Genomic DNA, 9,032 nt, shown 5'->3' with positions numbered 1-9,032 from the left:
TTAGGCTAAGTAAACCCCCTATCAAATTTATACAATTGTGTCAAACAAATTTATTCGCACCATTTGCCGAATAATAATTTAGGAAAATGTGAATGGATTGGTTACGCTCCCATTCATTGCGAATAATTGGGTTAGGGTGCCTAATTACCCAGAGGCATCTAATTGCTAGGTAAAAGCGTTATAAATACTGGTTATAAAACCAGTTTACAGTGAAGTGTTTAAGGAATTTGAGGGGGATTTTTTGCCTGTTATTTAACTTAATTACGCGGAATATTTGGGAGTTGTAATTACGTATTTTACGGTGTCTTAGCAGCGAAATTATTAATTGCGTAAAGTTTATCTCAATTTAGTTAGCGTAATAAACTTCCCATCAAAGAAAAACAAAATTTAAAAAAATATCTTCAACCGGTCTATTAAATTTTATATTTTAATATTTTAAAAAGAAATCTTATGATCCATTATTTTCAACGTTAAATAAACCAGTTATATTCGTTTCGTCGATATTGTAACCTACTTTGCATGGAGAGCAGTAAAGTTTGAAATAGTAAATAATTGTACCAAAAACATTTCCGCCGCTTTTTGCAATACCATTAAAACCTTTTTTTATATTTGCATTATAATATCAAGCGCAACTGTGGATATTATATTTTTAACCACACGCTGAGGAATGATTTTAGGGATTAAAAGGCTTATACGGGATTGTGATCAGCGGATTTCCTTTGACGCATTTATTATAAACAGGTATCAAAATGTAACCATTTAATATAATTGTTTATATCTTTTATCAACAGTTTTAAACCGTTTTGCACAGTTATTCCTCTGTTATTTAATAATTTATACCCGTGTTTTAAGCCTTCCGGTATCTCGATTTGGTAATCTACCCCCAATTGTTTTTTTACGGTCTTTTTAACTTTCCCTCGTTCTAATTGTAAATTATGTTTTAAATAAATAATAGGTAAAGGTGTTTTTGGAATTTCCCGTGATCGTATGGGTAATTCGGGGCTTCTTTTGCTTAAAACATGGAAAGGTACGGAATAGGTTCGACGCAAATTAACCGGAAATCCATAAATTGTTAATGTAAATCTCCGATAATTAAAAAAGAAATGCTCATTCATTATATGGCAGTATTTGGTCTAGTTTGGGAACATTAGCAATTTGTCGACGTTTCCTTTGTTTTGTTTTTGCCATATTTGTAAAAACAAAACCTGGCGACAAATAACGATGCCACAAAAAACCAATTAAGCCGTACAAAGTTTTGATTTTAATAAATTTTTAACCCGAAATTTAATCGATGTTTCCCCGTTATCATTTATTCAAAATTCCATTCTTTAGTTAAACGGACAAATTAAATTTAATCCCATTTTTTCTACAATTTCAAAACAATAACGAAAAGAAATCTCCTTTTTTTTTAAATTTTTAACCACATTATCGTAATGGATGCCGCATCGCCACCCCCGGAAATTTCAATTGAAAAACTGGTGTTTCCGAATATTGAAATTATTAACGAATTTTGTAATAATACTTTTAATATATATTCACCCGTCCCACGTTCATTTGGCGTTAATTCGCACGATTATAATTTCCCTTTCAAATTAAATTAGGAGGTGAAAACCGAGTTTGTTACGGTATTTGCAAATAATCAAAACATTGGTTGCGATGATCTTATTTTAAACGGCGGGGAAAAGGATGCGTATTATATATACGCACTTAAATTATGGAATAATTTCCTCGATTTGTTCGTTTCTGGACATTTGTTTCGGCGTTGGTAACCGCCAGACAATAAAGTCGATTTAACCGTTGAAGGGTTTTAAAAACCTCAATTGGTGGAAATCTGGCAATATTACTATTGGGGGTTTTTTCGAGAAAACGGCGAACCATGTTTAATTTGCAAAATTCTTTGCAAATGTTAAAATATCCCCAATTGAGTGAAAAAAACCAATATAATGGAACCAGCACCCTTACACGGTATCGGAATACAATTAATTATATTCGAAGCGAATTTGGATTACAAAACGATTCATTTAACCCCAGTTTAATTCCTACGGATTTTCATAAGGTAATTCTTTCAGTTTATTAATAAAATATAACTATCCACATAACCATCCATATAACCATTTTATATAACCATCCATTTTATATTATTATTCATATATTTGCAAAAATCAATATGTAATTACATTTTTAGGCGAAAAAGATCCACAAATATACAAAAAGCGAAGTCGAGGAATTATACGTCCAATTTTGCATTTTATTGCGAAAAGGATTTAATATTGTAAAAAGTTCGGAATTCGACATATTTGTAAAAGCCCGAAACGATCGATAAAAAGTTCCATCGCCACAAACCTTCGCCAAAAAATGCAAAAATACATCCGAAGATATTATTACCCAAGATTTAATAAATATCCCCCAAAAAGTTTTACCTTTTTGGTCGTGGACGGATGGAAAAACCCCGGTTTAAAACACGTTTTTTAGGGTATTGTGGCCATTTATATCGATAATAAATGGGTACGTCGGTATATTGTTTTGGATTTTCCTGCGATTAACGCTAGCAAAACGAGGGTAAAGCTGGCAAAATTTACCGTTTAAACTATTTTCACACACAAATTAAAAGGCAAAATATTGGTTATTACAGTTAATAATGCTCTTAATATCCGCACCAAGGACGTTATTACGGAAATTCGAAAAAAATATTCCCCAATTACAAATGCAATTAAACATTTTACGAATCCTTTATATGGTTTACGTTTTATAACTAATAAAAAGGGTTATATATCAAAGTTTTAATATTCCCAAAACTGACTTCCGCGCCTTTTTGGTAAATTCTAATAATGAGGAATATTTGGCGATTACTAATTTAAAGGGAGTTTAAACATGGAATATATCCCCAAGATATACTAACGCCCAAATAAATGTTTAATTTTATTAAAAAATTTAAAATATAATTATCAAATATATTATTTTTTATACTAATTACGGTATTTGGCGGTTTTACTGCACCTAAACCCCAAACGTACCGAATACTTTTGGCAATTTGCAACAAATTGCTGGCGGATTTGGCTTTATAAAACCCCATTTTTGATTAAGAATATATAAACGAAATGGAGTTTAACTATTTCGGCTAACGCGCGTGCGTTTAAACTGCGTAAAACCGTCGAATTATTTATTAAATAGTCCCGTTGACGAATAAAGGGCCACGATAACCGGGCAAATTTGATTTTATCCAAAACGTAAAATATTTGCAAAAGGTTGGGCGATTTTTAAATGTTTTTAATGAAGATTAAAACTATCGCGGCTTTTACTAATATTTTTGGCACCAATGAAATGGAAACAATTACGTACGCTTTATTTGGGTTGGGAGCTATTGGAATTGCTTTTACCAATTTCGAACGAAACATTTAGGGAAAAGCCCAAAAATATCCACAAACGGGATAATATACCAGTTTGAAAAACGCAGTTCGTATTGCACGAGCAAAATTGGATAAATATATTAACCTAATTTAACGTTAAAAAATCGAAAAAATATATTTTGTAACGGTTATCTTAATCCCATTTACGCGGACGGATTTTGAAAAAGATAAACTCCGAGACTACGTAAATGCATTAACCGAAAAACGGAGAACTCAATTAACCAAAACACTAATCGTTTGGCCAAATTATATTCGCAAACGCGGAATCCCAATTTCCATTTTAGAATAGAATTAATTTAACCGGGAACGGGTCCAGTTTTATTTATTTTACAGCGGGAACCGAGTCCAAAAAAGGTAAAGATGTTCCCAACCAAAATTTAAATTCAAAAATTAGCCCATATTCCATCGATCGTTTTATTTAAAAAAAATATCCGGTTGAAAATTGGAATAATTTTTATTTCATGTTTATTATGTTTAAATTATGAATAGTTATACAGATACTTGTACGGATAAGTATACGGATGGTTATATTAATATATAAATTACTCCTTGATTATTTACCGCAATTTTAAAAAACGAAAATAACATTTTTAATTAATGGACTACCCATAAAATTAAATTCCCGGAATTCGCCCAAATCGCCCGCGATATTTTAGCTATTCCCGTTGCTTCCACTTTTATTAAACGGTAATAATTATAATTGAGCAATTCGATTACTTTTAACCAATTTTCAATAATTTTATCGGTAATCCGGGACCGTGCTGTTATTTACGCTTTAATAAAAAGAAATCATCTTTTTTAATTGGCATCAAAATATTTATCGTAAATAAACGTTTTATATCCACGGAAAACGAAAAAGTTGAAAACGACCGTTTTAAGGAACTTGTTCAATTTGTATACAATTTGGGGGAATTAAGCGATAATTTATTCTCGGATAACGATAATCCTATTTAGGTAACGGTCGCTAATACCCCAATCCAGGGAAATATTAATCGCAAACCCCCATTACCCGAATTTAATTAAAAAGGGTTTTAAATTAACAAACTGTTAATAAAAGCCCTATTTAGGGTAATGAAACGGGTACGGGTTAATATAGTATATGGGCGTAATCCGAGAAACTCCCAATCTTTAAATAAAGGTTTAATATATTTATTTTCCTTTTCATATTTTATTTGCAATCGTAGATTTATATGATATTTGACTTATAATCGTGAATATATATTATATTTGATTCATTATCGGGATTTTATATTATATTTTATTTAGTATCGGGATTTCATATTATATTTTATTTATTATCGTAATTTTATACCATATTTTACTTACTATTGTAATTTTATATTATATCTCATTTGTTAACGTTGGGCTCCACATCTCCGACCCCCCTAAAGTCCGGCCCCTAAAAATATCTACTCAGCCACGTCAACCCTTTGTTTTATTTTATAAATATCTAGACGAACTTTTCACTTTAGAACTTGCATTTTGAAGATTCTTGCTCCAAACTTTCCAATGAAACAGTACACTGAAAATCAGCTTCTTGCTGCCATTTCTGACATAAGAAATGGCAAATCAGTTCACAAAACCTCGCAAAAATGGGGTATTCCTCGGAGTACCCTTCACGATCGTTTAAAGGGGGCCCAGTCAATTCAACAAGCGAAAAGATTTTGTCAAAGGCTTTCACAGGAGCAGGAGACCTATTTGGCAGATTGGGTACTTGCGCAGGCCGCGTTAGGCCTTCCGCCAACGCATCAAGAACTACGCTATTTTGCGGAACGAATTCTTCAGGCCGCCGGAGAAAGAAAAAGCCTTGGGAAACATTGGGTTAGCCGTTTTATAGCCCGATATCCAATTTTGAAAACCCAAAGGCCCCGGCGAATAGAAAATGCCCGGGTTAATGGGGCTACAACCGAGGTAATTAAATCTTGGTGGTCCTATTTGAAAAATCCCGTTATCGATACTATAAAACCGGCCAACCGTTGGAATATGGACGAAACAGGTATAATGGAAGGCAAAGGATCTAATGGCCTGGTGTTAGGGCGTAATAAAATCCGGCCATTACAGCGAAAAGAGCCTGGAACGCGGGGTTGGACGAGCATAATCGAATGTGTATCAGCTACGGGGGCTGTTATACCTCCCCTCGTTATATTTAAGGGGAAAAACGTACAGCAACAATGGTTTCCAGCTGATTTAAGTCCTTTCGATACCTGGCAATTTCATGCAACAGAAAACGGGTGGACAAATAATGAAACAGGTATCGAATGGTTAAAAAAGGTGTTTATTCCAAATACCCAACCTTTAACTCCTGAAAAGCGTTTATTAGTTCTCGACGGCCACGGATCACACGTCAGCGACGAGTTTATGCTTGTTTGCCTCCAAAATAATATTCAGCTTTTATATTTACCTCCTCATTCGTCGCACGTTCTTCAACCGTTGGATTTATCGGTTTTTGGGCCGTTAAAGGAAGCTTATCGACGTCACCTGGGATTTGTAAACCAGTTTTGCTGTTCAACGGTTGTTGGGAAACGAAACTTTCTACTTTGCTATCGAAAAGCCAGATCAAAAGCATTTATAGCAAAAACCATTCAATCTGGTTGGCGTACGACGGGGTTATGGCCGGTGAACTTGGCAAAACCACTTTTAAACCCGTTTTTATTAGAAAATAGCAACGCCAACGTCGAAAAAGGTAGAAATAACGGCTTCCAAAGGGATAAAACACCGGAAAGCCCAAACCAAAAAATTAACGACCAATCTTTACTTATTTGGAAAACCCCTAAAACGACCCGAGATATTCGACTTCAACTACAGGAAATTTCCCGGTCCGAAAAAAGTAACGCCACTTCACGGCTTTTGTTTGCAAAAGTCCAAAAAAGCTTCGAAACCAAGGATATCTTATTGGCTGAAGCTCAGCAAAAAATCAGTTTGTTAAAAGCAAAATTGGAGGCGGTACGGCCGGTCAAAAGGAAAAGGGTAATTCCGGATCCCAACGAGCTTTTGGTCAGCAAAAAAAACGTTTATGAAGCACAGGAAAATAATAGGGACTGTTTAGAGGATTTGAACGATGGAGAAGAGGTTAGCGAACCGGGAGAGCCTGACAATGATTGTATTATTGTGCGTTGATAGGTTTACATTTAAATCGGTTTATAAAAGGGGTATTTCGTCGTTACATTTTTCAAGGGGGCCGGACTTTAGGGGGGTCGGAGATGTGGAGCCCAACGTTATCGTGAACTTTTATCATATTTTATTTTTCATTGTGATTTTACCTTTAATTCCAAAAAAAATCAAAAGTATAAATATGGAAAATCTGTAATTTTACGCGTTCTCACACGGGGGCCCGCGGGTTGCCAAGAAAACCCGTGTACGGTTTTGGGCCGGGCCGGGTCCCCCCACAAAAAATTCAACCCACCCACGGGTCGGCCGCCCCACCGGTTTGGTCTGCCACGGGCCCCCGTGGGGGGGTTTTGGAATGGCTTACTTATATGTATGCTAAGATCCGTACAAATTTCGTAATTAATAATTTAAAGTTATTGCGTTTTTAACATAATACAAAAGGACGGAAATAATCATGTATAATACAAATAATAGTTTCGCTTTCCGGGTGGAAAATCCTCGAAATCTAAGTGGTCGTAAATTCGGCAAATCGTTTCAAAAATCTTAAATCGTTATAAATAATATTCGGGCATGATGATTAATGTTTCCAAACTGTTAATTATCATTGCATATAAACCACGAAAAGTGTAATTTATTGTCACCAAAATTTGACTTATATAATGTATTAGTTTCGGTATACTTTTAAACAAGTTGTGAATGAAATTTATTGTCATCGGTTTCGTCGTCAAAATATAAACCTTTTTTTGATTTATTTTTCTTTGTTTTTTACCGTCCTTATTTCACCCCTTTTATTGGATATTTGTTTGAAGACATTTCAACCAGGGTATTTATCTTGGTTTCAATGTCTTCAAATGAAACGGGTATAAAATATAAAGGGCGAAAATATTTAGTTATTTTCTAATATCCAAAATGCAAAATTGGAAAGATGTTCGGGGCAAAAATCGGGTTTACAATGAAAATTGGGTTTTATTTTCAAAAAAAGCGGAAATTGATTTGGGCTTTGGTTGGGTAAGTTTCTGGATTCAAAAATCCCACTTTGGGTTTTATTAAACCAAAGACATTTTTTTCACGAAAAATTGCATTATTAATAAAATCCTTATTGTACCGCCACAATTTTAGGCCTTATTGGGTCAATTGACTAATCGCAACTGAACGAGACCGATCACAATTAAACCCAGCCCGATTGCAACCTAAATGTGTGGGTTAATAGCAGTGTGGGCGTTTGGGGGCCAGAAAGGGCAGTTTCTGTGTAATTTAATATGGGATCCACCCGATGGTCCAGCCGCGCGACAAATCGAGATTTGAAATATAAGAATGGCTATTATGAATTCACCTATTTAGCAAAAGTTTTATTTGAAATCAATATCCCAGCATAAACACTACCGTATTAACATCTGTACAATAACTTTTATCAGATATATTTTTAAACGCCTCAAAATTCTTCTTTTTTCGAGACTTAAGATGCAGCTCCGAACTATTCTCGCCATCGCAGTTGCCATAACGCCCGCAGCTCCAGCCCTGTGTAATACAAAGGGATGAAATGCACAATGTAATAACTATTTCCATAATATAAAAAAAAGAAAGTTTGTAATCTTTTGCAAATTTGAATTTTCGTTACATTATTTACGTTGGATACCTTGGAAACTTATCAGATGTACGCGCCGCCCTGCGCCCTATTTTTAGCTCGTTAAATATGTTTCCACAAAAATAACCCGGTTAATAATGCAGTGCTTATTCGGTTATTTTGCTTGTGGCAAAATTATAATAATTTAAACACATTTTATATGTTATAGCGGATGAAAAGGATAGTAATATAACTTTTGTGGGCTTAATGTCATGTAAACTCTCGATACAGAAAAATTAGGATATATAAATAAATACAAATAGTAACATCATACTCTCGGTTACCAATTTTGGGAAAATATGGTATTCGTTATTTTATTTATATTATTTTGAATCTAATATAAATATCGAATAAACGCAAAAAAATAAAAATGGATATTCAAAGATTTAATTTGGCCAAAATGAATTAATGTAATGCAGTTTTTAAATTTATTTACACGGAATTTACCGTTACTGTTGAGTTAGATAAAGGTGTAAGAGCCAAATTCGAGCGGCCTGGAATCCCTTATATTCTTGCCATTGTTGGATTCTGATGTATCGGGCGAACCTCGGCATTGTGCAGGGCTGGAAACCCGTGAGATCGGGGTAGTCAGGCGGGCCAGACCACTTGACGGAGAATGACTGGTGATCGAAATCGACTATGCACTCATTCGGGGAGCTGTGCGACCGAGTTGGTGTTAACGTTGGGCTCCACATCTCCGACCCCCCTAAAGTCCGGCCCCTAAAAATATCTACTCAGCCACGTCAACCCTTTGTTTTATTTTATAAATATCTAGACGAATTTTTCACTTTAGAACTTGCATTTTGAAGATTCTTGCTCCAAACTTTCCAATGAAACAGTACACTGAAAATCAGCTTCTTGCTGCCATTTCTGACATAAGAAATGGCAAATCA

The sequence above is a fragment of the Pyricularia pennisetigena genome, chromosome 1 (assembly GCF_004337985.1).
Source record: "Pyricularia pennisetigena strain Br36 chromosome 1, whole genome shotgun sequence".
In the NCBI taxonomy this organism is placed as follows: domain Eukaryota; kingdom Fungi; phylum Ascomycota; class Sordariomycetes; order Magnaporthales; family Pyriculariaceae; genus Pyricularia; species Pyricularia pennisetigena.
The sequence above is the reverse complement of the archived record's forward strand: the minus strand, read 5'-3'. Positions refer to the sequence as shown.